At 50.1% G+C, this 22,879-nt stretch overlaps 29 non-coding genes and 4 pseudogenes across 29 annotated transcripts; all 33 read left to right on the forward strand.

The window, feature by feature from the left end:
* Positions 1-198: 198 nt before the first annotated feature.
* On the forward strand, positions 199-362 carry LOC135016274 (U1 spliceosomal RNA). The gene has a single exon (XR_010214409.1). It is a non-coding gene; the product is annotated as a U1 spliceosomal RNA (small nuclear RNA).
* A 152-nt stretch (positions 363-514) lies between these two features.
* On the forward strand, positions 515-678 carry LOC135016402 (U1 spliceosomal RNA). The gene has a single exon (XR_010214530.1). It is a non-coding gene; the product is annotated as a U1 spliceosomal RNA (small nuclear RNA).
* Positions 679-1,348: 670 nt separating this feature from the next.
* LOC135016281 (U1 spliceosomal RNA) lies at positions 1,349-1,512 on the forward strand. Its single transcript, XR_010214416.1, has one exon. It is a non-coding gene; the product is annotated as a U1 spliceosomal RNA (small nuclear RNA).
* Positions 1,513-1,664: 152 nt separating this feature from the next.
* Positions 1,665-1,828, forward strand: LOC135016453 (U1 spliceosomal RNA). Its single transcript, XR_010214554.1, has one exon. It is a non-coding gene; the product is annotated as a U1 spliceosomal RNA (small nuclear RNA).
* Positions 1,829-4,252: 2,424 nt separating this feature from the next.
* LOC135016384 (U1 spliceosomal RNA) lies at positions 4,253-4,416 on the forward strand. The gene has a single exon (XR_010214516.1). It is a non-coding gene; the product is annotated as a U1 spliceosomal RNA (small nuclear RNA).
* Positions 4,417-4,568: 152 nt separating this feature from the next.
* LOC135016295 (U1 spliceosomal RNA) lies at positions 4,569-4,731 on the forward strand. Its single transcript, XR_010214430.1, has one exon. It is a non-coding gene; the product is annotated as a U1 spliceosomal RNA (small nuclear RNA).
* Positions 4,732-5,405: 674 nt separating this feature from the next.
* On the forward strand, positions 5,406-5,569 carry LOC135016174 (U1 spliceosomal RNA). Its single transcript, XR_010214310.1, has one exon. It is a non-coding gene; the product is annotated as a U1 spliceosomal RNA (small nuclear RNA).
* A 152-nt stretch (positions 5,570-5,721) lies between these two features.
* On the forward strand, positions 5,722-5,884 carry LOC135016319 (U1 spliceosomal RNA). The gene has a single exon (XR_010214453.1). It is a non-coding gene; the product is annotated as a U1 spliceosomal RNA (small nuclear RNA).
* Positions 5,885-6,558: 674 nt separating this feature from the next.
* LOC135016397 (U1 spliceosomal RNA) lies at positions 6,559-6,722 on the forward strand. The gene has a single exon (XR_010214526.1). It is a non-coding gene; the product is annotated as a U1 spliceosomal RNA (small nuclear RNA).
* Positions 6,723-6,874: 152 nt separating this feature from the next.
* LOC135016296 (U1 spliceosomal RNA) lies at positions 6,875-7,037 on the forward strand. Its single transcript, XR_010214431.1, has one exon. It is a non-coding gene; the product is annotated as a U1 spliceosomal RNA (small nuclear RNA).
* Positions 7,038-7,711: 674 nt separating this feature from the next.
* LOC135016175 (U1 spliceosomal RNA) lies at positions 7,712-7,875 on the forward strand. The gene has a single exon (XR_010214311.1). It is a non-coding gene; the product is annotated as a U1 spliceosomal RNA (small nuclear RNA).
* A 152-nt stretch (positions 7,876-8,027) lies between these two features.
* LOC135016320 (U1 spliceosomal RNA) lies at positions 8,028-8,190 on the forward strand. Its single transcript, XR_010214454.1, has one exon. It is a non-coding gene; the product is annotated as a U1 spliceosomal RNA (small nuclear RNA).
* A 674-nt stretch (positions 8,191-8,864) lies between these two features.
* On the forward strand, positions 8,865-9,028 carry LOC135016408 (U1 spliceosomal RNA). The gene has a single exon (XR_010214536.1). It is a non-coding gene; the product is annotated as a U1 spliceosomal RNA (small nuclear RNA).
* A 152-nt stretch (positions 9,029-9,180) lies between these two features.
* Positions 9,181-9,316, forward strand: LOC135016414 (U1 spliceosomal RNA; annotated as a pseudogene).
* Positions 9,317-10,151: 835 nt separating this feature from the next.
* Positions 10,152-10,315, forward strand: LOC135016403 (U1 spliceosomal RNA). Its single transcript, XR_010214531.1, has one exon. It is a non-coding gene; the product is annotated as a U1 spliceosomal RNA (small nuclear RNA).
* A 670-nt stretch (positions 10,316-10,985) lies between these two features.
* LOC135016292 (U1 spliceosomal RNA) lies at positions 10,986-11,149 on the forward strand. The gene has a single exon (XR_010214427.1). It is a non-coding gene; the product is annotated as a U1 spliceosomal RNA (small nuclear RNA).
* A 152-nt stretch (positions 11,150-11,301) lies between these two features.
* Positions 11,302-11,465, forward strand: LOC135016455 (U1 spliceosomal RNA). Its single transcript, XR_010214556.1, has one exon. It is a non-coding gene; the product is annotated as a U1 spliceosomal RNA (small nuclear RNA).
* Positions 11,466-13,889: 2,424 nt separating this feature from the next.
* Positions 13,890-14,053, forward strand: LOC135016420 (U1 spliceosomal RNA). The gene has a single exon (XR_010214537.1). It is a non-coding gene; the product is annotated as a U1 spliceosomal RNA (small nuclear RNA).
* A 152-nt stretch (positions 14,054-14,205) lies between these two features.
* LOC135016297 (U1 spliceosomal RNA) lies at positions 14,206-14,368 on the forward strand. The gene has a single exon (XR_010214432.1). It is a non-coding gene; the product is annotated as a U1 spliceosomal RNA (small nuclear RNA).
* A 674-nt stretch (positions 14,369-15,042) lies between these two features.
* On the forward strand, positions 15,043-15,206 carry LOC135016176 (U1 spliceosomal RNA). Its single transcript, XR_010214312.1, has one exon. It is a non-coding gene; the product is annotated as a U1 spliceosomal RNA (small nuclear RNA).
* A 152-nt stretch (positions 15,207-15,358) lies between these two features.
* LOC135016321 (U1 spliceosomal RNA) lies at positions 15,359-15,521 on the forward strand. The gene has a single exon (XR_010214455.1). It is a non-coding gene; the product is annotated as a U1 spliceosomal RNA (small nuclear RNA).
* Positions 15,522-16,195: 674 nt separating this feature from the next.
* Positions 16,196-16,359, forward strand: LOC135016177 (U1 spliceosomal RNA). Its single transcript, XR_010214313.1, has one exon. It is a non-coding gene; the product is annotated as a U1 spliceosomal RNA (small nuclear RNA).
* A 152-nt stretch (positions 16,360-16,511) lies between these two features.
* Positions 16,512-16,674, forward strand: LOC135016322 (U1 spliceosomal RNA). The gene has a single exon (XR_010214456.1). It is a non-coding gene; the product is annotated as a U1 spliceosomal RNA (small nuclear RNA).
* Positions 16,675-17,348: 674 nt separating this feature from the next.
* Positions 17,349-17,512, forward strand: LOC135016431 (U1 spliceosomal RNA). Its single transcript, XR_010214544.1, has one exon. It is a non-coding gene; the product is annotated as a U1 spliceosomal RNA (small nuclear RNA).
* A 152-nt stretch (positions 17,513-17,664) lies between these two features.
* On the forward strand, positions 17,665-17,800 carry LOC135016383 (U1 spliceosomal RNA; annotated as a pseudogene).
* Positions 17,801-18,501: 701 nt separating this feature from the next.
* LOC135016256 (U1 spliceosomal RNA) lies at positions 18,502-18,665 on the forward strand. Its single transcript, XR_010214391.1, has one exon. It is a non-coding gene; the product is annotated as a U1 spliceosomal RNA (small nuclear RNA).
* Positions 18,666-18,817: 152 nt separating this feature from the next.
* On the forward strand, positions 18,818-18,980 carry LOC135016381 (U1 spliceosomal RNA). Its single transcript, XR_010214514.1, has one exon. It is a non-coding gene; the product is annotated as a U1 spliceosomal RNA (small nuclear RNA).
* A 673-nt stretch (positions 18,981-19,653) lies between these two features.
* LOC135016240 (U1 spliceosomal RNA) lies at positions 19,654-19,817 on the forward strand. The gene has a single exon (XR_010214374.1). It is a non-coding gene; the product is annotated as a U1 spliceosomal RNA (small nuclear RNA).
* A 151-nt stretch (positions 19,818-19,968) lies between these two features.
* Positions 19,969-20,131, forward strand: LOC135016278 (U1 spliceosomal RNA). The gene has a single exon (XR_010214413.1). It is a non-coding gene; the product is annotated as a U1 spliceosomal RNA (small nuclear RNA).
* A 674-nt stretch (positions 20,132-20,805) lies between these two features.
* LOC135016178 (U1 spliceosomal RNA) lies at positions 20,806-20,969 on the forward strand. The gene has a single exon (XR_010214314.1). It is a non-coding gene; the product is annotated as a U1 spliceosomal RNA (small nuclear RNA).
* A 152-nt stretch (positions 20,970-21,121) lies between these two features.
* On the forward strand, positions 21,122-21,273 carry LOC135016434 (U1 spliceosomal RNA; annotated as a pseudogene).
* Positions 21,274-21,958: 685 nt separating this feature from the next.
* Positions 21,959-22,122, forward strand: LOC135016523 (U1 spliceosomal RNA). The gene has a single exon (XR_010214608.1). It is a non-coding gene; the product is annotated as a U1 spliceosomal RNA (small nuclear RNA).
* A 152-nt stretch (positions 22,123-22,274) lies between these two features.
* On the forward strand, positions 22,275-22,410 carry LOC135016424 (U1 spliceosomal RNA; annotated as a pseudogene).
* Positions 22,411-22,879: the final 469 nt, after the last annotated feature.

A 22,879-nucleotide genomic window follows, 5' to 3' on the forward strand; every position in this document is an offset into this window, starting at 1 on the left:
AGTTGTTACATTTGGTTTGTTGTTTGGGGTGCTTCAGTATTAGGCAGCCTTCTGCCCTCCCATGTTCATCTGAAAATATGTGTTCTCCCTGCAGTTGTTGTCCCCAGATGAGAGTTCCCTTGTGCTGCCTCAGTTGAATCTCCTTTACTTGACAGAGATGTGCCTGAGCAGCGGCCCTCCCCAGCCCTATCCCAAATCATACTTATTTTGCATAGAAGTTTCCATGGTCATGAAGATTGTTCTCCCAGGGTGAGGTTCATTCATTGCATTCTGGGTATGCTGACCCCTGTGATTTCCCCAAATGTGGGAAACTCGACTGCATTAATTGTGGTAGTGGGGGACTGTGTTTGTGCTTTCCTCTGGTCAGCTCTGGTAAAAGACAGATTTCTTTGTCTCAGATCTTCCTCTAGCCTTGTTCTTTTTTCGAGAGTTTCCTTGTGCTGCCTCAGTTGGATCTCCTTCACTTGACAGGGGGGTGCCCGAGCAGCGACCCTCCCCATCTCTAGCCCAACTCCTACTTACCTGCCAGGTGAGATACTATGATCAGGAAGGTGCTTCTCCCAGGGCAAGGCTCACCCATTGCACTCTGGGTGTGCTGCTCCTACGATTTCCCCAAATGTGGGACACTTGACTGCATAATTTGTGTTTCCTCTAGTCGGCTACTCGTATAATTCAGATCTCTTTGTCTCAGGTCTCTCTCCAGCCTAGTTTGCTGTCTGTTTCCACTTCTCTTTTCTTGAGCCGCTGCCTTCTATGCCCTTGTGCACTCTCCTGACTTCTCCTGTCTGCTTACTTTGTGCCTTCCAACGCACAATGCAAACTACAGGTAGTGCTGCAGGGCCCACACCCTTTTACTTGCCTTTCAGAGCAGCTCTGGAGCTGTTACAGTGCCCAGCTGCTGCAAGAAATCAGCTTGAATGCTTCAGGGGCTGGGGCATAGCCAACATGAGCCCCACACCGACGGAGGGTGGAGGTGTTTAATGCGAACTAAGGGTCATCCAAGCGCCGCAAAAGGCCGCCATGCCCTGCATACCCCTTTTCTCTTTTCATATGCAGATGAGGGTTCCAGCCAACTTTGGCCCACTGCTTGGATGACATCACCGTATGCAAATCCGTCTTCTGCAGACCTTCCCCCAGGAATGCTTGTACTAGTTGTTGCATTTGGTTTGTTGTTTGGGGTGCTTCAGTATTAGGCAGCCTTCAGCTCTCCCATGTTCATCTGAAAATATGTGTTCTCCCTGCAGTTGTTGTCCCCAGATGAGAGTTCCCTTGTGCTGCCTCAGTTGAATCTCCTTTACTTGAAAGAGATGTGCCTGAGCAGCGGCCCTCCCCAGCCCTATCCCAAATCATACTTATTTTGCATAGGAGATACCATGGTCATGAAGATTGTTCTCCCAGGGTGAGGTTCATTCATTGCATTCTGGGTATGCTGACCCCTGTGATTTCCCCAAATGTGGGAAACTCGACTGCATTATTTGTGGTAGTGGGGGACTGTGTTTGTGCTTTCCTCTGGTCAGCTCTGGTAAAAGTCAGATTTCTTTGTCTCAGATCTTCCTCTAGCCTTGTTCTTTTTTTGAGAGTTTCCTTGTGCTGCCTCAGTTGGATCTCCTTCACTTGACAGGGGGGTGCCCGAGCAGCGACCCTCCCCAGCTCAAGCCCAACTCCTACTTACCTGCCAAGTGAGATACTATGATCAGGAAGGTGCTTCTACCAGGGCAAGGCTCACCCATTGCACTCTGGGTGTGCTGCTCCTACGATTTCCCCAAATGTGGGACACTTGACTGCATAATTTGTGTTTCCTCTGGTCGGCTACTCGTATAATTCAGATCTCTTTGTCTCAGGTCTCTCTCCAGCCTAGTTTGCTGTCTGTTTCCACTTCTCTTTTCTTGAGCCCCTGCCTTCTATGCCCTTGTGCACTCTCCTGACTTCTCCTGTCTGCTTACTTTGTGCCTTCCAACGCACAATGCAAACTACAGGTAGTGCTGCAGGGCCAACACCCTTTTACTTGCCTTACAGAGCAGCTCTGGAGCTGTTACAGTGCCCAGCTGCTGCAAGAAATCAGCTTGAATGCTTCAGGGGCTGGGGCATAGCCAACATGAGCAGCAAGATGCAGCACTGGACTATTAGTAATGTACTGTTGTATGCTGAGCACCACAATGCAGCACAAGACAATGAGCAGTGATACTGAGCACTGATGAGGATACTACTGAGAACTGACACTGAGCAGGAGAGACACACTACTAGTATTACTGAGCAGCAATAAGTAACCACTGATACTGGGCACTGATATTGAGATTTCCACTGAGAGAACATAGCCACGTCCTCTCCGCTCTCTCTTCAATGCACGAGTAAAAATGGCGGCAACGCGCAGCTCTTTATATGGAATCCGAATCTCGCGAGAATCTGACAGCGGGATGATGACATTTTCCCTTGTTCAGGTTTTCATAGTCAGGCGGGAACAACCGAGCCTGCCACGGACCAGTGTAAACCACGTGGAGTTCGTCGGGAATTCGGTTCTCGGAGAACCGAACCCGCTCCTCTATATATACTATATTACTATGTTACTGTAGTATACAGAACACCACAATGCAATGAGCAGTGATAGTGAGCACTGATGAGGATACTAGAACTGACACTGAGCAGCAAGATGCAGCACTGGACTATTAGTAATGTACTGTAGTATGCTGAGCACCACAATGCAGCACAAGACAATGAGCAGTGATACTGAGCACTGATGAGGATACTACTGAGAACTGACACTGAGCAGGAGAGACACACTACTAGTATTACTGAGCAGCAATAAGTAACCACTGATACTGAGCACTGATATTGAGATTTCCACTGAGAGAACATAGCCACGTCCTCTCCGCTCTCTCTTCAATGCACGAGTAAAAATGGCAGCAACGCGCAGCTCTTTATATGGAATCCGAATCTCGCAAGAATCCGACAGCGGGATGATGACATTTTCCCTTGTTCAGGTTTTCCGAGTCAGGCGGGAACAACCGAGCCTGCCTCGGACCAGTGTAAACCACGTGGAGTTCGTGGGGAATTCGGTTCTCGGAGAACCGAACCCGCTCCTCTCTACCTTATACCCATCAATTTTTTTATTTTCAATCTAAGCCCCTGCAGTTTTCTGTAAGCATCTGCTTCGCTATGATGATCAACAAGTCACAAGGGCAAACACTCAGGGCTTGAGGCGTAGATCTTAGGACCAGCTGCTACAAGCATGGCAGAGGTGTCACTATCACTGGTGACACCCAGAAAGGTAGCGAGGGAGATTGTAATGCAGTGCGCGCAGATAAACAGCGCAATGGTAAAAAGGAGGCATGGTTTCATAGGTAGGGGCGTGGCCTGGTGGCCTGAATCTACATTTTGTTGCTCCGGGTGTCCCGGGGGTTGGGGGCTGCACCCGGGGACTAGTGTGTGAGCTGTGCTGGCTCCTGCACAGTGACAGGGCATGGCCACCCAGCATGACGCCTCCCTTCTTGACCATGCTGTAATTGCAGTCGCACTGCAGTTCAGCGTGATCATAAAAAATGGTGTAGGCTCCTGCTGGTGCAGGCTGTAGAGAAAAGCTGCTGTGACCACGCCCCCTGTGTCTCCTCCGTTGCAGACCCCATTTTGAAGCCTTGCCCCCGGACTAAGAGAAAAGTATGCCCTTGCGCACTATCCTGACTTCTCCTCCCGTCTGCTTAATTTGTGCCTTCCAACGCACAATGCGAACAACAGGTGGTGCTGCAGGGCCCACACCCTTTTACTTGCCTTACAGAACAGCTCTGGAGCTGTTACAGTGCCCAGCTGCTGCAAGAAATCAGCTTGAATGCTTCAGGGGATGGGGCATGGCCAACATGAGCCCCACACCAAAGGAGGGTGGGGGTGTTTAATGCGAACTAGGGGTCATCCAAGCACTGCAAAAGGCCGCCATGCCCTGCATGCCCCTTTTCTCTTTTCATATGCAGATGAGGGTTCCAGTCAACTTTGGCCCACTGCTTGGATAACATCACCGTATGCAAATCCGTCTGCTGCAGACCTTCCCCAAGGAGTGCTTGTACTAGTTGTTGCATATGGTTTGATATTTGATGGTGCTTCAGTATTAGGCAGCCTTCCACCCTCCCATGTTCATCTGAAAAGATGTGGTCTCCCTGCAGTTGTTGTCCCCAGATGAGAGTTCCCTTGTGCTGCCTCAGTTGAATCTCCTTTACTTGACAGAGATGTGCCTGAGCAGCGGCCCTCACCAGCCCTATCCCAAATCATACTTATTTTGCATAGGAGATACCATGGTCATGAAGATTGTTCTCCCAGGGTGAGGTTCATTCATTGCATTCTGGGTATGCTGACCCCTGTGATTTTCCCAAATGTGGGAAACTCGACTGCATTATTTGTGGTAGTGGGGGACTGTGTTTGTGCTTTCCTCTGGTCAGCTCTGGTAAAAGTCAGATTTCTTTGTCTCAGATCTTCCTCTAGCCCTGTTCTTCTTTCGAGAGTTCCCTTGTGCTGCCTCAGTTGGATCTCTTTCACTTGACAGGGGGGTGCCCGAACAGCGACCCTCCCCAGCTCTAGCCCAACTCCTACTTACCTGCCAGGTGAGATACTATGATCATGAAGGTGCTTCTCCCAGGGCAAGGCTCACCCATTGCACTCTGGGTGTGCTGCCCCTGCGATTTCCCCAAATGTGGGAAACTTGACTGCATAATTTGTGTTTCCCCTGGTCGGCTCTCGTATAATTCAGATCTCTTTGTCTCAGGTCTCTCTCCAGCCTAGTTTGCTGTCTGTTTCCACTTCTCTTTTCTTCAACCGCTCCCTTCTATACCCTTGTGCACTATCCTGACTTCTCCTCCCGTCTGCTTACTTTGTGCCTTCCAATGCACAATGCAAACTACAGGTAGTGCTGCAGGGCCCACACCCTTTTACTTGCCTTACAGAGCAGCTCTGGAGCTGTTACAGTGCCCAGCTGCTGCAAGAAATCAGCTTGAATGCTTCAGGGGATGGGGCATGGCCAACATGAGCCCCACACCAAAGGAGGGTGGAGGTGTTTAATGCGAACTAGGGGTCATCCAAGCACCACAAAAGGCCGCCATGCCCTGCACGCCCCTTTTCTCTTTTCATATGCAGATGAGGGTTGAAGCCAACTTTGACCCACTGCTTGGATGACATCACCGTATGCAAATCCGTCTTCTGCAGAACTTCCCCCAGGAATGCTTGCACTAGTTGTTGCATTTGGTTTGTTGTTTGGGGGTGCTTCAGTATTAGGCAGCCTTCTGCCCTCCCATGTTCATCTGAAAATATGTGTTCTCCCTGCAGTTGTTGTCCCCAGATGAGAGTTCCCTTGTGCTGCCTCAGTTGAATCTCCTTTACTTGACAGAGATGTGCATGAGCAGCGGCCCTCCCCAGCCCTATTCCAAATCATACTTATTTTGCATAGGAGATACCATGGTCATGAAGATTGTTCTCCCAGGGTGAGGTTCATTCATTGCATTTTGGGTATGCTGACCCCTGTGATTTCCCCAAATGTGGGAAACTTGACTGCATTATTTGTGGTAGTGGGGGACTGTGTTTGTGCTTTCCTCTGGTCAGCTCTGGTAAAAGTCAGATTTCTTTGTCTCAGATTTTCCTCTAGCCTTGTTCTTCTTTCGAGAGTTCCATTGTGCTGCCTCAGTTGGATCTCCTTCACTTGACAGGGGGGTACCCGAGCAGCGACCCTCCCCAGCTCTAGCCCAACTCCTACTTACCTGCCAGGTGAGATACTATGATCATGAAGGTGCTTCTCCCAGGGCAAGGCTCACCCATTGCACTCTGGGTGTGCTGCCCCTGCGATTTCCCCAAATGTGGGAAACTTGACTGCATAATTTGTGTTTCCCCTGGTCGGCTCTCGTATAATTCAGATCTATTTGTCTCAGGTCTCTCTCCAGCCTAGTTTGCTGTCTGTTTCCACTTCTCTTTTCTTCAGCCGCTCCCTTCTATACCCTTGTGCACTATCCTGACTTCTCCTCCCGTCTGCTTACTTTGTGCCTTCCAATGCACAATGCAAACTACAGGTAGTGCTGCAGGGCCCACACCCTTTTACTTGCCTTACAGAGCAGCTCTGGAGCTGTTACAGTGCCCAGCTGCTGCAAGAAATCAGCTTGAATGCTTCAGGGGATGGGGCATGGCCAACATGAGCCCCACACCAAAGGAGGGGGGAGGTGTTTAATGCGAACTAGGGGTCATCCAAGCACTGCAAAAGGCCGCCATGCCCTGCATGCCCCTTTTCTCTTTTCATATGCAGATGAGGGTTCCAGTCAACTTTGGCCCACTGCTTGGATAACATCACCGTATGCAAATCCGTCTGCTGCAGACCTTCCCCCAGGAGTGCTTGTACTAGTTGTTGCATATGGTTTGATATTTGATGGTGCTTCAGTATTAGGCAGCCTTCCGCCCTCCCATGTTCATCTGAAAAGATGTGGTCTCCCTGCAGTTGTTGTCCCCAGATGAGAGTTCACTTGTGCTGCCTCAGTTGAATCTCCTTTACTTGACAGAGATGTGCCTGAGCAGCTGCCCTCACCAGCCCTATCCCAAATCATACTTATTTTGCATAGGAGATACCATGGTCATGAAGATTGTTCTCCCAGGGTGAGGTTCATTCATTGCATTCTGGGTATGCTGACCCCTGTGATTTTCCCAAATGTGGGAAACTCGACTGCATTATTTGTGGTAGTGGGGGACTGTGTTTGTGCTTTCCTCTGGTCAGCTCTGGTAAAAGTCAGATTTCTTTGTCTCAGATTTTCCTCTAGCCTTGTTCTTCTTTCGAGAGTTCCCTTGTGCTGCCTCAGTTGGATCTCTTTCACTTGACAGGGGGGTGCCCGAACAGCGACCCTCCCCAGCTCTAGCCCAACTCCTACTTACCTGCCAGGTGAGATACTATGATCATGAAGGTGCTTCTCCCAGGGCAAGGCTCACCCATTGCACTCTGGGTGTGCTGCCCCTGCGATTTCCCCAAATGTGGGAAACTTGACTGCATAATTTGTGTTTCCCCTGGTCGGCTCTCGTATAATTCAGATCTCTTTGTCTCAGGTCTCTCTCCAGCCTAGTTTGCTGTCTGTTTCCACTTCTCTTTTCTTCAACCGCTCCCTTCTATACCCTTGTGCACTATCCTGACTTCTCCTCCCGTCTGCTTACTTTGTGCCTTCCAATGCACAATGCAAACTACAGGTAGTGCTGCAGGGCCCACACCCTTTTACTTGCCTTACAGAGCAGCTCTGGAGCTGTTACAGTGCCCAGCTGCTGCAAGAAATCAGCTTGAATGCTTCAGGGGATGGGGCATGGCCAACATGAGCCCCACACCAAAGGAGGGTGGAGGTGTTTAATGCGAACTAGGGGTCATCCAAGCACCGCAAAAGGCCGCCATGCCCTGCACGCCCCTTTTCTCTTTTCAAATGCAGATGAGGGTTGAAGCCAACTTTGACCCACTGCTTGGATGACATCACCGTATGCAAATCCGTCTTCTGCAGAACTTCCCCCAGGAATGCTTGCACTAGTTGTTGCATTTGGTTTGTTGTTTGGGGGTGCTTCAGTATTAGGCAGCCTTCTGCCCTCCCATGTTCATCTGAAAATATGTGTTCTCCCTGCAGTTGTTGTCCCCAGATGAGAGTTCCCTTGTGCTGCCTCAGTTGAATCTCCTTTACTTGACAGAGATGTGCATGAGCAGCGGCCCTCCCCAGCCCTATTCCAAATCATACTTATTTTGCATAGGAGATACCATGGTCATGAAGATTGTTCTCCCAGGGTGAGGTTCATTCATTGCATTTTGGGTATGCTGACCCCTGTGATTTCCCCAAATGTGGGAAACTTGACTGCATTATTTGTGGTAGTGGGGGACTGTGTTTGTGCTTTCCTCTGGTCAGCTCTGGTAAAAGTCAGATTTCTTTGTCTCAGATTTTCCTCTAGCCTTGTTCTTCTTTCGAGAGTTCCATTGTGCTGCCTCAGTTGGATCTCCTTCACTTGACAGGGGGGTACCCGAGCAGCGACCCTCCCCAGCTCTAGCCCAACTCCTACTTACCTGCCAGGTGAGATACTATGATCATGAAGGTGCTTCTCCCAGGGCAAGGCTCACCCATTGCACTCTGGGTGTGCTGCCCCTGCGATTTCCCCAAATGTGGGAAACTTGACTGCATAATTTGTGTTTCCCCTGGTCGGCTCTCGTATAATTCAGATCTATTTGTCTCAGGTCTCTCTCCAGCCTAGTTTGCTGTCTGTTTCCACTTCTCTTTTCTTCAGCCGCTCCCTTCTATACCCTTGTGCACTATCCTGACTTCTCCTCCCGTCTGCTTACTTTGTGCCTTCCAATGCACAATGCAAACTACAGGTAGTGCTGCAGGGCCCACACCCTTTTACTTGCCTTACAGAGCAGCTCTGGAGCTGTTACAGTGCCCAGCTGCTGCAAGAAATCAGCTTGAATGCTTCAGGGGATGGGGCATGGCCAACATGAGCCCCACACCAAAGGAGGGGGGAGGTGTTTAATGCGAACTAGGGGTCATCCAAGCACTGCAAAAGGCCGCCATGCCCTGCATGCCCCTTTTCTCTTTTCATATGCAGATGAGGGTTCCAGTCAACTTTGGCCCACTGCTTGGATAACATCACCGTATGCAAATCCGTCTGCTGCAGACCTTCCCCCAGGAGTGCTTGTACTAGTTGTTGCATATGGTTTGATATTTGATGGTGCTTCAGTATTAGGCAGCCTTCCGCCCTCCCATGTTCATCTGAAAAGATGTGGTCTCCCTGCAGTTGTTGTCCCCAGATGAGAGTTCACTTGTGCTGCCTCAGTTGAATCTCCTTTACTTGACAGAGATGTGCCTGAGCAGCTGCCCTCACCAGCCCTATCCCAAATCATACTTATTTTGCATAGGAGATACCATGGTCATGAAGATTGTTCTCCCAGGGTGAGGTTCATTCATTGCATTCTGGGTATGCTGACCCCTGTGATTTTCCCAAATGTGGGAAACTCGACTGCATTATTTGTGGTAGTGGGGGACTGTGTTTGTGCTTTCCTCTGGTCAGCTCTGGTAAAAGTCAGATTTCTTTGTCTCAGATCTTCCTCTAGCCTTGTTCTTCTTTCGAGAGTTCCCTTGTGCTGCCTCAGTTGGATCTCCTTCACTTCACAGGGGGGAACCCGAGCAGCGACCCTCCCCAGCTCTAGCCCAACTCCTACTTACCTGCCAGGTGAGATACTATGATCATGAAGGTGCTTCTCCCAGGGCAAGGCTCAACCATTGCACTCTGGGTGTGCTGCTCCTGCGATTTCCCCAAATGTGGGAAACTTGACTGCATAATTTGTGTTTCCCCTCGTCGGCTCTCGTATAATTCAGATCTCTTTGTCTCAGGTCTCTCTCCAGCCTAGTTTGCTGTCTGTTTCCACTTCTCTTTTCTTCAGCCGCTCCCTTCTATACCCTTGTGCACTATCCTGACTTCTCCTCCCGTCTGCTTACTTTGTGCCTTCCAATGCACAATGCAAACTACAGGTAGTGCTGCAGGGCCCACACCCTTTTACTTGCCTTACAGAGCAGCTCTGGAGCTGTTACAGTGCCCAGCTGCTGCAAGAAATCAGCTTGAATGCTTCAGGGGCTGGGGCATAGCCAACATGAGCCCCACACCAAAGGAGGGTGGAGGTGTTTAATGCAAACTAGGGGTCAGCCAAGCGCCGCAAAAGGCCACCATGCCCTGCACGCCCCTTTTCTCTTTTCATATGCAGACGAGGGTTGAAGCCAACTTTGACCCACTGCTTGGATGACATCACCATATGCAAATCCATCTGCTGCAGGCCTTCCCCCAGGAATGCTTGCACTAGTTGTTGCATTTGGTTTGTTGTTTGGGGGTGCTTCAGTATTAGGCAGCCTTCTGCCCTCCCATGTTCATCTTCAGGGGATGGGGCATGGCCAACATGAGCCCCACACCAAAGGAGGGTGGAGGTGTTTAATGCGAACTAGGGGTCATCCAAGCACCGCAAAAGGCCGCCATGCCCTGCACGCCCCTTTTCTCTTTTCATATGCAGATGAGGGTTGAAGCCAACTTTGACCCACTGCTTGGATGACATCACCGTATGCAAATCCGTCTTCTGCAGAACTTCACTTGACAGGGGGGTGCCCGAGCAGCGACCCTCCCCATCTCTAGCCCAACTCCTACTTACCTGCCAGGTGAGATACTATGATCAGGAAGGTGCTTCTCCCAGGGCAAGGCTCACCCATTGCACTCTGGGTGTGCTGCTCCTACGATTTCCCCAAATGTGGGACACTTGACTGCATAATTTGTGTTTCCTCTAGTCGGCTACTCGTATAATTCAGATCTCTTTGTCTCAGGTCTCTCTCCAGCCTAGTTTGCTGTCTGTTTCCACTTCTCTTTTCTTCAACCGCTGCCTTCTATGCCCTTGTGCACTCTCCTGACTTCTCCTGTCTGCTTACTTTGTGCCTTCCAACGCACAATGCAAACTACAGGTAGTGCTGCAGGGCCCACACCCTTTTACTTGCCTTTCAGAGCAGCTCTGGAGCTGTTACAGTGCCCAGCTGCTGCAAGAAATCAGCTTGAATGCTTCAGGGGCTGGGGCATAGCCAACATGAGCCCCACACCGACGGAGGGTGGAGGTGTTTAATGCGAACTAAGGGTCATCCAAGCGCCGCAAAAGGCCGCCATGCCCTGCATACCCCTTTTCTCTTTTCATATGCAGATGAGGGTTCCAGCCAACTTTGGCCCACTGCTTGGATGACATCACCGTATGCAAATCCGTCTTCTGCAGACCTTCCCCCAGGAATGCTTGTACTAGTTGTTGCATTTGGTTTGTTGTTTGGGGTGCTTCAGTATTAGGCAGCCTTCAGCTCTCCCATGTTCATCTGAAAATATGTGTTCTCCCTGCAGTTGTTGTCCCCAGATGAGAGTACCCTTGTGCTGCCTCAGTTGAATCTCCTTTACTTGACAGAGATGTGCCTGAGCAGCGGCCCTCCCCAGCCCTATCCCAAATCATACTTATTTTGCATAGGAGATACCATGGTCATGAAGATTGTTCTCCCAGGGTGAGGTTCATTCATTGCATTCTGGGTATGCTGACCCCTGTGATTTCCCCAAATGTGGGAAACTCGACTGCATTATTTGTGGTAGTGGGGGACTGTGTTTGTGCTTTCCTCTGGTCAGCTCTGGTAAAAGTCAGATTTCTTTGTCTCAGATCTTCCTCTAGCCTTGTTCTTTTTTTGAGAGTTTCCTTGTGCTGCCTCAGTTGGATCTCCTTCACTTGACAGGGGGGTGCCCGAGCAGCGACCCTCCCCAGCTCAAGCCCAACTCCTACTTACCTGCCAAGTGAGATACTATGATCAGGAAGGTGCTTCTACCAGGGCAAGGCTCACCCATTGCACTCTGGGTGTGCTGCTCCTACGATTTCCCCAAATGTGGGACACTTGACTGCATAATTTGTGTTTCCTCTGGTCGGCTACTCGTATAATTCAGATCTCTTTGTCTCAGGTCTCTCTCCAGCCTAGTTTGCTGTCTGTTTCCACTTCTCTTTTCTTGAGCCCCTGCCTTCTATGCCCTTGTGCACTCTCCTGACTTCTCCTGTCTGCTTACTTTGTGCCTTCCAACGCACAATGCAAACTACAGGTAGTGCTGCAGGGCCAACACCCTTTTACTTGCCTTACAGAGCAGCTCTGGAGCTGTTACAGTGCCCAGCTGCTGCAAGAAATCAGCTTGAATGCTTCAGGGGCTGGGGCATAGCCAACATGAGCAGCAAGATGCAGCACTGGACTATTAGTAATGTACTGTTGTATGCTGAGCACCACAATGCAGCACAAGACAATGAGCAGTGATACTGAGCACTGATGAGGATACTACTGAGAACTGACACTGAGCAGGAGAGACACACTACTAGTATTACTGAGCAGCAATAAGTAACCACTGATACTGGGCACTGATATTGAGATTTCCACTGAGAGAACATAGCCACGTCCTCTCCGCTCTCTCTTCAATGCACGAGTAAAAATGGCGGCAACGCGCAGCTCTTTATATGGAATCCGAATCTCGCGAGAATCCGACAGCGGGATGATGACATTTTCCCTTGTTCAGGTTTTCCGAGTCAGGCGGGAACAACCGAGCCTGCCACGGACCAGTGTAAACCACGTGGAGTTCGTCGGGAATTCGGTTCTCGGAGAACCGAACCCGCTCCTCTATATATACTATATTACTATGTTACTGTAGTATACAGAACACCACAATGCAATGAGCAGTGATAGTGAGCACTGATGAGGATACTAGAACTGACACTGAGCAGCAAGATGCAGCACTGGACTATTAGTAATGTACTGTAGTATGCTGAGCACCACAATGCAGCACAAGACAATGAGCAGTGATACTGAGCACTGATGAGGATACTACTGAGAACTGACACTGAGCAGGAGAGACACACTACTAGTATTACTGAGCAGCAATAAGTAACCACTGATACTGAGCACTGATATTGAGATTTCCACTGAGAGAACATAGCCACGTCCTCTCCGCTCTCTCTTCAATGCACGAGTAAAAATGGCAGCAACGCGCAGCTCTTTATATGGAATCCGAATCTCGCAAGAATCCGACAGCGGGATGATGACATTTTCCCTTGTTCAGGTTTTCCGAGTCAGGCGGGAACAACCGAGCCTGCCTCGGACCAGTGTAAACCACGTGGAGTTCGTGGGGAATTCGGTTCTCGGAGAACCGAACCCGCTCCTCTCTACCTTATACCCATCAATTTTTTTATTTTCAATCTAAGCCCCTGCAGTTTTCTGTAAGCATCTGCTTCGCTATGATGATCAACAAGTCACAAGGGCAAACACTCAGGGCTTGAGGCGTAGATCTTAGGACCAGCTGCTACAAGCATGGCAGAGGTGTCACTATCACTGGTGACACCCAGAAAGGTGGCGAGGGAGATTGTAATGCAGTGCGCGCAGATAAACAGCGCAATGGTAAAAAGGAGGCATGGTTTCATAGGTAGGGGCGTGGCCTGGTGGCCTGAATCTACATTTTGTTGCTCCGGGTGTCCCGGGGGTTGGGGGCTGCACCCGGGGACTAGTGTGTGAGCTGTGCTGGCTCCTGCACAGTGACAGGGCATGGCCACCCAGCATGACGCCTCCCTTCTTGACCATGCTGTAATTGCAGTCGCACTGCAGTTCAGCGTGATCATAAAAAATGGTGTAGGCTCCTGCTGGTGCAGGCTGTAGAGAAAAGCTGCTGTGACCACGCCCCCTGTGTCTCCTCCGTTGCAGACCCCATTTTGAAGCCTTGCCCCCGGACTAAGAGAAAAGTATGCCCTTGCGCACTATCCTGACTTCTCCTCCCGTCTGCTTAATTTGTGCCTTCCAACGCACAATGCGAACAACAGGTGGTGCTGCAGGGCCCACACCCTTTTACTTGCCTTACAGAACAGCTCTGGAGCTGTTACAGTGCCCAGCTGCTGCAAGAAATCAGCTTGAATGCTTCAGGGGATGGGGCATGGCCAACATGAGCCCCACACCAAAGGAGGGTGGGGGTGTTTAATGCGAACTAGGGGTCATCCAAGCACTGCAAAAGGCCGCCATGCCCTGCATGCCCCTTTTCTCTTTTCATATGCAGATGAGGGTTCCAGTCAACTTTGGCCCACTGCTTGGATAACATCACCGTATGCAAATCCGTCTGCTGCAGACCTTCCCCAAGGAGTGCTTGTACTAGTTGTTGCATATGGTTTGATATTTGATGGTGCTTCAGTATTAGGCAGCCTTCCGCCCTCCCATGTTCATCTGAAAAGATGTGGTCTCCCTGCAGTTGTTGTCCCCAGATGAGAGTTCCCTTGTGCTGCCTCAGTTGAATCTCCTTTACTTGACAGAGATGTGCCTGAGCAGCGGCCCTCACCAGCCCTATCCCAAATCATACTTATTTTGCATAGGAGATACCATGGTCATGAAGATTGTTCTCCCAGGGTGAGGTTCATTCATTGCATTCTGGGTATGCTGACCCCTGTGATTTTCCCAAATGTGGGAAACTCGACTGCATTATTTGTGGTAGTGGGGGACTGTGTTTGTGCTTTCCTCTGGTCAGCTCTGGTAAAAGTCAGATTTCTTTGTCTCAGATCTTCCTCTAGCCTTGTTCTTCTTTCGAGAGTTCCCTTGTGCTGCCTCAGTTGGATCTCTTTCACTTGACAGGGGGGTGCCCGAACAGCGACCCTCCCCAGCTCTAGCCCAACTCCTACTTACCTGCCAGGTGAGATACTATGATCATGAAGGTGCTTCTCCCAGGGCAAGGCTCACCCATTGCACTCTGGGTGTGCTGCCCCTGCGATTTCCCCAAATGTGGGAAACTTGACTGCATAATTTGTGTTTCCCCTGGTCGGCTCTCGTATAATTCAGATCTCTTTGTCTCAGGTCTCTCTCCAGCCTAGTTTGCTGTCTGTTTCCACTTCTCTTTTCTTCAACCGCTCCCTTCTATACCCTTGTGCACTATCCTGACTTCTCCTCCCGTCTGCTTACTTTGTGCCTTCCAATGCACAATGCAAACTACAGGTAGTGCTGCAGGGCCCACACCCTTTTACTTGCCTTACAGAGCAGCTCTGGAGCTGTTACAGTGCCCAGCTGCTGCAAGAAATCAGCTTGAATGCTTCAGGGGATGGGGCATGGCCAACATGAGCCCCACACCAAAGGAGGGTGGAGGTGTTTAATGCGAACTAGGGGTCATCCAAGCACCGCAAAAGGCCGCCATGCCCTGCACGCCCCTTTTCTCTTTTCATATGCAGATGAGGGTTGAAGCCAACTTTGACCCACTGCTTGGATGACATCACCGTATGCAAATCCGTCTTCTGCAGAACTTCCCCCAGGAATGCTTGCACTAGTTGTTGCATTTGGTTTGTTGTTTGGGGGTGCTTCAGTATTAGGCAGCCTTCTGCCCTCCCATGTTCATCTGAAAATATGTGTTCTCCCTGCAGTTGTTGTCCCCAGATGAGAGTTCCCTTGTGCTGCCTCAGTTGAATCTCCTTTACTTGACAGAGATGTGCATGAGCAGCGGCCCTCCCCAGCCCTATTCCAAATCATACTTATTTTGCATAGGAGATACCATGGTCATGAAGATTGTTCTCCCAGGGTGAGGTTCATTCATTGCATTTTGGGTATGCTGACCCCTGTGATTTCCCCAAATGTGGGAAACTTGACTGCATTATTTGTGGTAGTGGGGGACTGTGTTTGTGCTTTCCTCTGGTCAGCTCTGGTAAAAGTCAGATTTCTTTGTCTCAGATTTTCCTCTAGCCTTGTTCTTCTTTCGAGAGTTCCATTGTGCTGCCTCAGTTGGATTTCCTTCACTTGACAGGGGGGTACCCGAGCAGCGACCCTCCCCAGCTCTAGCCCAACTCCTACTTACCTGCCAGGTGAGATACTATGATCATGAAGGTGCTTCTCCCAGGGCAAGGCTCACCCATTGCACTCTGGGTGTGCTGCCCCTGCGATTTCCCCAAATGTGGGAAACTTGACTGCATAATTTGTGTTTCCCCTGGTCGGCTCTCGTATAATTCAGATCTATTTGTCTCAGGTCTCTCTCCAGCCTAGTTTGCTGTCTGTTTCCACTTCTCTTTTCTTCAGCCGCTCCCTTCTATACCCTTGTGCACTATCCTGACTTCTCCTCCCGTCTGCTTACTTTGTGCCTTCCAATGCACAATGCAAACTACAGGTAGTGCTGCAGGGCCCACACCCTTTTACTTGCCTTACAGAGCAGCTCTGGAGCTGTTACAGTGCCCAGCTGCTGCAAGAAATCAGCTTGAATGCTTCAGGGGATGGGGCATGGCCAACATGAGCCCCACACCAAAGGAGGGTGGAGGTGTTTAATGCGAACTAGGGGTCATCCAAGCACTGCGAAAGGCCGCCATGCCCTGCATGCCCCTTTTCTCTTTTCATATGCAGATGAGGGTTCCAGTCAACTTTGGCCCACTGCTTGGATGACATCACCGTATGCAAATCCGTCTGCTGCAGACCTTCCCCCAGGAGTGCTTGTACTAGTTGTTGCATATGGTTTGTTGTTTGGGGGTGCTTCAGTATTAGGCAGCCTTCTGCCCTCCCATGTTCATCTGAAAATATGTGTTCTCCCTGCAGTTGTTGTCCCCAGATGAGAGTTCCCTTGTGCTGCCTCAGTTGAATCTCCTTTACTTGACAGAGATGTGCATGAGCAGCGGCCCTCCCCAGCCCTATTCCAAATCATACTTATTTTGCATAGGAGATACCATGGTCATGAAGATTGTTCTCCCAGGGTGAGGTTCATTCATTGCATTTTGGGTATGCTGACCCCTGTGATTTCCCCAAATGTGGGAAACTTGACTGCATTATTTGTGGTAGTGGGGGACTGTGTTTGTGCTTTCCTCTGGTCAGCTCTGGTAAAAGTCAGATTTCTTTGTCTCAGATTTTCCTCTAGCCTTGTTCTTCTTTCGAGAGTTCCATTGTGCTGCCTCAGTTGGATCTCCTTCACTTGACAGGGGGGTACCCGAGCAGCGACCCTCCCCAGCTCTAGCCCAACTCCTACTTACCTGCCAGGTGAGATACTATGATCATGAAGGTGCTTCTCCCAGGGCAAGGCTCACCCATTGCACTCTGGGTGTGCTGCCCCTGCGATTTCCCCAAATGTGGGAAACTTGACTGCATAATTTGTGTTTCCCCTGGTCGGCTCTCGTATAATTCAGATCTATTTGTCTCAGGTCTCTCTCCAGCCTAGTTTGCTGTCTGTTTCCACTTCTCTTTTCTTCAGCCGGTCCCTTCTATACCCTTGTGCACTATCCTGACTTCTCCTCCCGTCTGCTTACTTTGTGCCTTCCAATGCACAATGCAAACTACAGGTAGTGCTGCAGGGCCCACACCCTTTTACTTGCCTTACAGAGCAGCTCTGGAGCTGTTACAGTGCCCAGCTGCTGCAAGAAATCAGCTTGAATGCTTCAGGGGATGGGGCATGGCCAACATGAGCCCCACACCAAAGGAGGGGGGAGGTGTTTAATGCGAACTAGGGGTCATCCAAGCACTGCGAAAGGCCGCCATGCCCTGCATGCCCCTTTTCTCTTTTCATATGCAGATGAGGGTTCCAGTCAACTTTGGCCCACTGCTTGGATAACATCACCGTATGCAAATCCGTCTGCTGCAGACCTTCCCCCAGGAGTGCTTGTACTAGTTGTTGCATATGGTTTGATATTTGATGGTGCTTCAGTATTAGGCAGCCTTCCGCCCTCCCATGTTCATCTGAAAAGATGTGGTCTCCCTGCAGTTGTTGTCCCCAGATGAGAGTTCACTTGTGCTGCCTCAGTTGAATCTCCTTTACTTGACAGAGATGTGCCTGAGCAGCTGCCCTCACCAGCCCTATCCCAAATCATACTTATTTTGCATAGGAGATACCATGGTCATGAAGATTGTTCTCCCAGGGTGAGGTTCATTCATTGCATTCTGGGTATGCTGACCCCTGTGATTTTCCCAAATGTGGGAAACTCGACTGCATTATTTGTGGTAGTGGGGGACTGTGTTTGTGCTTTCCTCTGGTCAGCTCTGGTAAAAGTCAGATTTCTTTGTCTCAGATCTTCCTCTAGCCTTGTTCTTCTTTCGAGAGTTCCCTGGTGCTGCCTCAGTTGGATCTCCTTCACTTCACAGGGGGGAACCCGAGCAGCGACCCTCCCCAGCTCTAGCCCAACTCCTACTTACCTGCCAGGTGAGATACTATGATCATGAAGGTGTTTCTCCCAGGGCAAGGCTCAACCATTGCACTCTGGGTGTGCTGCTCCTGCGATTTCCCCAAATGTGGGAAACTTGACTGCATAATTTGTGTTTCCCCTCGTCGGCTCTCGTATAATTCAGATCTCTTTGTCTCAGGTCTCTCTCCAGCCTAGTTTGCTGTCTGTTTCCACTTCTCTTTTCTTCAGCCGCTCCCTTCTATACCCTTGTGCACTATCCTGACTTCTCCTCCCGTCTGCTTACTTTGTGCCTTCCAATGCACAATGCAAACTACAGGTAGTGCTGCAGGGCCCACACCCTTTTACTTGCCTTACAGAGCAGCTCTGGAGCTGTTACAGTGCCCAGCTGCTGCAAGAAATCAGCTTGAATGCTTCAGGGGCTGGGGCATAGCCAACATGAGCCCCACACCAAAGGAGGGTGGAGGTGTTTAATGCAAACTAGGGGTCAGCCAAGCGCCGCAAAAGGCCACCATGCCCTGCACGCCCCTTTTCTCTTTTCATATGCAGACGAGGGTTGAAGCCAACTTTGACCCACTGCTTGGATGACATCACCATATGCAAATCCATCTGCGGCAGGCCTTCCCCCAGGAATGCTTGCACTAGTTGTTGCATTTGGTTTGTTGTTTGGGGGTGCTTCAGTATTAGGCAGCCTTCTGCCCTCCCATGTTCATCTGAAAATATATGTTCTCCCTGCAGTTGTTGTCCCAAGATGAGAGTTCCCTTGTGCTGCCTCAGTTGAATCTCCTTTACTTGACAGAGATGTGCATGAGCAGCGGCCCTCCCCAGCCCTATTCCAAATCATACTTATTTTGCATAGGAGATACCATGGTCATGAAGATTTTTCTCCCAGGGTGAGGTTCATTCATTGCATTTTGGGTATGCTGACCCCTGTGATTTCCCCAAATGTGGGAAACTTGACTGCATTATTTGTGGTAGTGGGAGACTGTGTTTGTGCTTTCCTCTGGTCAGCTCTGGTAAAAGTCAGATTTCTTTGTCTCAGATTTTCCTTTAGCCTTGTTCTTTTTTCGAGAGTTCCCTTGTGCTGCCTCAGTTGGATCTCCTTCACTTTACAGGGGGGTACCCGAGCAGCGACCCTCCCCAGCTCTAGCCCAACTCCTACTTACCTGCCAGGTGAGATACTATGATCATGAAGGTGCTTTTCCCAGGGCAAGGCTCACCCATTGTACTCTGGGTGTGCTGCTCCTGCGATTTCCCCAAATGTGGGAAACTTGACTGCATAATTTGTGTTTCCCCTGGTCGGCTCTCGTATAATTCAGATCTCTTTGTCTCAGGTCTCTCTCCAGCCTAGTTTGCTGTCTGTTTCCACTTCTCTTTTCTTCAGCCGCTCCCTTTTATACCCTTGTGCACTATCCTGACTTCTCCTCCCGTCTGCTTACTTTGTGCCTTCCAATGCACAATGCAAACTACAGGTAGTGCTGCAGGGCCCACACCCTTTTACTTGCCTTACAGAGCAGCTCTGGAGCTGTTACAGTGCCCAGCTGCTGCAAGAAATCAGCTTGAATGCTTCAGGGGATGGGGCATGGCCAACATGAGCCCCACACCAAAGGAGGGTGGAGGTGTTTAATGCGAACTAGGGGTCATCCAAGCACCGCAAAAGGCCGCATGCCCTGCACGCCCCTTTTCTCTTTTCATATGCAGATGAGGGTTGAAGCCAACTTTGACCCACTGCTTGGATGACATCACCGTATGCAAATCCGTCTTCTGCAGAACTTCCCCCAGGAATGCTTGCACTAGTTGTTGCATTTGGTTTGTTGTTTGGGGGTGCTTCAGTATTAGGCAGCCTTCTGCCCTCCCATGTTCATCTGAAAATATGTGTTCTCCCTGCAGTTGTTGTCCCCAGATGAGAGTTCCCTTGTGCTGCCTCAGTTGAATCTCCTTTACTTGACAGAGATGTGCCTGAGCAGCGGCCCTCCCCAGCTCTATCCCAAATCATACTTATTTTGCATAGGAGATACCATGGTCATGAAGATTATTCTCCCAGGGTGAGGTTCATTCATTGCATTATGGGTATGCTGACCCCTGTGATTTCCCCAAATGTGGGAAACTCGACTGCTTTATTTGTGGTAGTGGGGGACTGTGTTTGTGTTTTCCTCTGGTCAGCTCTGGTAAAAGTCAGATTTCTTTGTTCAGATCTTCCTCTAGCCTTGTTCTTCTTTCGAGAGTTCCCTTGTGCTGCCTCAGTTGGATCTCCTTCACTTGACAGGGGGGTGCCCAAGCAGAGACCCTCCCCAGCTCTAGCCCAACTCCTACTTACCTGCCAGGTGAGATACTATGATCATGAAGGTGCTTCTCCCAGGGCAAGGCTCACCCATTGCACTCTGGGTGTGCTGCCCCTGCGATTTCCCCAAATGTGGGAAACTTGACTGCATAATTTGTGTTTCCCCTGGTCGGCTCTCGTGTAATTCAGATCTCTTTGTCTCAGGTCTCTCTCCAACCTAGTTTGCTGTCTGTTTCCACTTCTCTTTTCTTCAGCCGCTCCCTTCTATACCCTTGTGCACTATCCTGACTTCTCCTCCCGTCTGCTTACTTTGTGCCTTCCAATGCACAATGCAAACTACAGGTAGTGCTGCAGGGCCCACACCCTTTTACTTGCCTTACAGAGCAGCTCTGGAGATGTTACAGTGCCCAGCTGCTGCAAGAAATCAGCTTGAATGCTTCAGGGGATGGGGCATGGCCAACATGAGCCCCACACCAAAGGAGGGTGGAGGTGTTTTATGCGAACTAGGGGTCATCCAAGCACCGCAAAAGGCCGCCATGCCCTGCACGCTCCTTTTCTCTTTTCATATGCAGATGAGGGTTGAAGCCAACTTTGACCCACTGCTTGGATGACATCACCGTATGCAAATCCGTCTTCTGCAGAACTTCCCCCAGGAATGCTTGCACTAGTTGTTGCATTTGGTTTGTTGTTTGGGGGTGCTTCAGTATTAGGCAGCCTTCTGCCCTCCCATGTTCATCTGAAAATATGTGTTCTCCCTGCAGTTGTTGTCCCCAGATGAGAGTTCCCTTGTGCTGCCTCAGTTGAATCTCCTTTACTTGACAGAGATGTGCATGAGCAGCGGCCCTCCCCAGCCCTATTCCAAATCATACTTATTTTGCATAGGAGATACCATGGTCATGAAGATTGTTCTCCCAGGGTGAGGTTCATTCATTGCATTTTGGGTATGCTGACCCCTGTGATTTCCCCAAATGTGGGAAACTTGACTGCATTATTTGTGGTAGTGGGGGACTGTGTTTGTGCTTTCCTCTGGTCAGCTCTGGTAAAAGTCAGATTTCTTTGTCTCAGATTTTCCTCTAGCCTTGTTCTTCTTTCGAGAGTTCCCTTGTGCTGCCTCAGTTGGATCTCCTTCAGTTTACAGGGGGGTACCCGAGCAGCGATCCTCCCCAGCTCTAGCCCAACTCCTACTTACCTGCCAGGTGAGATACTATGATCATGAAGGTGCTTCTCCCAGGGCAAGGCTCACCCATTGCACTCTAGGTGTGCTGCTCCTGCGATTTCCCCAAATGTGGGAAACTTGACTGCATAATTTGTGTTTCCCGTGGTCGGCTCTCGTATAATTCAGATCTCTTTGTCTCTGGTCTCTCTCCAGCCTAGTTTGCTGTCTGTTTCCACTTCTCTTTTCTTGAGCCGCTCCCTTCTATGCCCTTGCGCACTATCCTGACTTCTCCTCCTGTCTGCTTACTTTGTGCCTTCCAACGCACAATGCGAACTACAGGTAGTGCTGCAGGGCCCACACCCTTTTACTTGCCTTACAGAGCAGCTCTGGAGCTGTTACAGTGCCCAGCTGCTGCAAGAAATCAGCTTGAATGCTTCAGGGGCTGGGGCATAGCCAACATGAGCCCCACACCAAAGGAGGGTGGAGGTGTTTAATGCAAACTAGGGGTCAGCCAAGTGCCGCAAAAGGCCACCATGCCCTGCACGCCCCTTTTCTCTTTTCATATGCAGACGAGGGTTGAAGCCAACTTTGACCCACTGCTTGGATGACATCACCATATGCAAATCCATCTGCGGCAGGCCTTCCCCCAGGAATGCTTGCACTAGTTGTTGCATTTGGTTTGTTGTTTGGGGGTGCTTCAGTATTAGGCAGCTTTCTGCCCTCCCATGTTCATCTGAAAATATATGTTCTCCCTGCAGTTGTTGTCCCCAGATGAGAGTTCCCTTGTGCTGCCTCAGTTGAATCTCCTTTACTTGACAGAGATGTGCATGAGCAGCGGCCCTCCCCAGCCCTATTCCAAATCATACTTATTTTGCATAGGAGATACCATGGTCATGAAGATTTTTCTCCCAGGGTGAGGTTCATTCATTGCATTTTGGGTATGCTGACCCCTGTGATTTCCCCAAATGTGGGAAACTCAACTGCATTATTTGTGGTAGTGGGGGACTGTGTTTGTGCTTTCCTCTGGTCAGCTCTAGTAAAAGTCAGATTTCTTTGTCTCACATTTTCCTCTAGCCTTGTTCTTCTTTCGAGAGTTCCCTTGTGCTGCCTTTGTTGGATCTCCTTCACTTTACAGGGGGGTACCCGAGCAGCGACCCTCCCCAGCTCTAGCCCAACTCCTACTTACCTGCCAGGTGAGATACTATGATCATTAAGGTGCTTCTCCCAGGGCAAGGCTCACCCATTGTACTCTGGGTGTGCTGCTCCTGCGATTTCCCCAAATGTGGGAAACTTGACTGCATAATTTGTGTTTCCCCTCGTCGGCTCTCGTATAATTCAGATCTCTTTGTCTCAGGTCTCTCTCCAGCCTAGTTTGCTGTCTGTTTCCACTTCTCTTTTCTTCAGCCGCTCCCTTCTATACCCTTGTGCACTATCCTGACTTCTCCTCCCGTCTGCTTACTTTGTGCCTTCCAATGCACAATGCAAACTACAGGTAGTGCTGCAGGGCCCACACCCTTTTACTTGCCTTACAGAGCAGCTCTGGAGCTGTTACAGTGCCCAGCTGCTGCAAGAAATCAGCTTGAATGCTTCAGGGGCTGGGGCATAGCCAACATCAGCCCCACACCGAAGGAGGGTGGAGGTGTTTAATGCAAACTAGGGGTCAGTCAAGCGCCGCAAAAGGCCACCATGCCCTGCACGCCCCTTTTCTGTTTTCATATGCAGATGAGGGTTGAAGCCAACTTTGACCCACTGCTTGGATGACATCACCATATGCAAATCCATC

Source organism: Pseudophryne corroboree, unplaced genomic scaffold (assembly GCF_028390025.1).
Source record: "Pseudophryne corroboree isolate aPseCor3 unplaced genomic scaffold, aPseCor3.hap2 scaffold_299, whole genome shotgun sequence".
Classification (NCBI taxonomy): domain Eukaryota; kingdom Metazoa; phylum Chordata; class Amphibia; order Anura; family Myobatrachidae; genus Pseudophryne; species Pseudophryne corroboree.